The sequence below is a fragment of the Cannabis sativa genome, chromosome 8 (assembly GCF_029168945.1).
Source record: "Cannabis sativa cultivar Pink pepper isolate KNU-18-1 chromosome 8, ASM2916894v1, whole genome shotgun sequence".
In the NCBI taxonomy this organism is placed as follows: Eukaryota; Viridiplantae; Streptophyta; class Magnoliopsida; order Rosales; family Cannabaceae; genus Cannabis; species Cannabis sativa.
Window position 1 is genome coordinate 32,043,444 of NC_083608.1, and position 2,830 is coordinate 32,046,273.

Genomic DNA, 2,830 nt, shown 5'->3' on the forward strand with positions numbered 1-2,830 from the left:
AATCTATCAGTTTCCACATCAGAAAGAGAAGCTGACACAATAACTGGCAGCTTTTTATCTTCACCCAAAAACTCATACCTCAAGTGACTAGGAAGCACCTTCAATTGAAGTTCTGGAGGCTTTTCAGTAGATGGCATCAGCTCTTTTGGAACTGCTCCCAATTCCTCATAATATCTTCTGTTCAAGGGCCCATAGGAGTCAAGCCACTTCACATAACCCATGACATCTTGTCCCTCTTGCTCCGTCAATTCATCTTCAGTTAAACTCAGTTCGAGAGGATCATCTAGCAGCTTTTTCTCACTCACAATTTAATCAATCAAATCAATGAAGAAACAGTTATCACTTGCCTTTGGGTATGTCATAGCCTTTAGCACATTAAAGACCACTTCTTCTCCTTGGACTCTAAGCTTTAATTCACCCTTCTGAACATCGATCAAGGCTTGGCCAGTTGCCAAGAATGGTCTCCCAAGAATGATTGGGACATTGCTATCTTCTTCCATATCCAGAACAATGAAGTCAGCTGGAAAGATGAACTTGTCAACTTTAACTAACACATCCTCAATGACTCCTCTAGGATGAGCTAGTGATCGATCCGCCAATTGGAGAGTTACTGTGGTTGGCTTTGCTTCACCCAACTGCAATCTTTTCAACACTGACAGAGGCATCAAGTTAATGCTGGCTCCCAAGTCACATAGTGCATTTATTCCTTCAATTTCCCAATAGTACAAGGAATAGTGAAATTCCCTGGATCTCTGAGTTTGGGAGGGAGTTTCTTCTGTAGAATGGCGCTGCCCTCCTCAGTTAGGGCCACTGTCTCATAATCCTCCATCTTTCTCTTCTTTGACAGAATCTCCTCCATGAACTTCACATAACTTGGCATCTGCTCCAAAGCTTCAGCAAAGGGAATGTTAATGTGTAGTCTTTTGAAAACCTCAAGGAATTTGGTGAACTGCTTGTCTAGACTTGACTTTCTGAGTCTCTGAGGATACGGTATTTTCACATGGTGATCAATGCTAATTGGTGGAGACTGTTGTGGTTGTGATGGGCTATCAGTAGCCTTCTCTGCTGTTGGTGTTGGGATTGGCATTGGTTGAGCTTTAATCTCCTTATCTCCATCAGTTGGTTGTGGCAATTCAGGACCATCATATATCTTACCGCTTCTCAGGGTAATTGCTTTGCAGTTTTCTTTGGGATTGACTTCAGTTGTGCTAGGCAAATTCCCTTGAGGACGGGTTGCTACCTGAGTTGCTAGTTGGCCCATCTGAGTCTACAGGTCTTTAATTGAAGATCTAGTTTCAGTCATGAATTATAGCAGTAAATCTGTTTGCAAGCTAGAATTTCCACCGGAGGCTTGTTGCTGATTAAACTGTAGGTTCTGTGTCTGGTTCTGATTTCGTTGCTGATAGAAGCCACTGTTTCTTCGATTATTACCCTGGTTGAACCCATAATTTTTGTTGTTATTCTACGAAAAATTTCCAATGGCTTTTGCTTCATCCATTGGCAAATCATCCACATCTGCTTGACACTCTGAAAAGTGATGACTTCCTCCACATATCTCACAAACAACTTGGGCTTGTTTAGCTTGCCCTGCAATTAGCTTTGTCAATGCCTCAACCTGAGCTGTCAACTTTGTGATGGCATCAACCTCTAACACACCAGCTACCTTCTTAGTTTGACTCCTTTCTGTTTGCCACTGCTGATTGTTTAGAGCCATCTCCTCCAATAGATCATAAGCCTCATTAGCACTCTTTCTCATAAAGGCTCCACCAGCTGCTGCATCTATCAGAGTTCTAGTGTTACCAACCAACCCGTTGTAGAAATTGTGGACCAGCATCCACTTCTCTATACCATGATGAGGGCACTTTCTGATCAGATCTTTAAACCTCTCCCAAGCCTCATGGAGAGATTCATTATCTTGTTGGCAGAAGTTGTTTATTTCTCCTCGCAACTTTGCAGACTTTGCTGGAGGGAAGAACTTTGACAAGAATTTCGTTGCCAGATCATTCCAGGTGGCAATAGAGTTGGGTGGCAAGGAGTTTAACCAACTCTTGGCTCGTTCTCTGAGCGAGAATGGGAACAGTCTCAGTCCAATGGCATCATCACTAACTCCATTAACTTTAAAAGTTTCACAAAGTTCCATGAAGTTTGAGAGATGCAGATTAGGATCTTCAGAAGGGAGGCCACCAAACTGAACTGAAGACTACACCATTTGAAGTATGGCAGGTTTGATCTCAAAGTTATTCGCATCCACTGCCGGTGGACTGATACATGACTGCATTCCTGTCAGAGTAGGGAGAATGTAATCTCTCAAGCTACGGCCATTAGCTTGATCTTCAACGGCACCGCCATTATTACCGTTGTTACCTCCATTGTTTGTAGCATTAGCATTCACATTAGCAGCCATGATTTCTGAAGTTTCAGCAGTTGCTGAAACTCCTTCTTGCCTCTTGTTCTTTCGGTTTCTCCTACAAGTTTTCTCGATTTCAGGATCAACTGGTAATATGACTGCTTGTCCTTGACGGCGCATACACTAGAATTCCTGAAATAGATAAAGAAAATATTGCAAGAAAAAGATTAGTAATTAGCAAGAAAAATTAACCAAAGTAGAAGTTAGTATAATTTTGTGTAATATTAATCTTTATACAATTCCCTGGCAACGGCGCCAAAAACTTGTTACGAAAATTATGATCACTATGCAAGTATACGCAATCAAGTAGTAAACTCACACAGGTGAGGTCGAACCACAGGGAATTGGACTAATTACTACTAAATTATACTTATGATTCTATCTGGTAAAATAATACTTTTTATGAATTAAATAAGACAATTC

At 41.3% G+C, this 2,830-nt stretch overlaps 1 non-coding gene across 1 annotated transcript; it reads left to right on the forward strand.

The window, feature by feature from the left end:
* Window positions 1-1,844: 1,844 nt before the first annotated feature.
* On the forward strand, window positions 1,845-1,951 carry LOC115711814 (small nucleolar RNA R71). The gene has a single exon (XR_004010684.2). It is a non-coding gene; the product is annotated as a small nucleolar RNA R71 (small nucleolar RNA).
* Window positions 1,952-2,830: the final 879 nt, after the last annotated feature.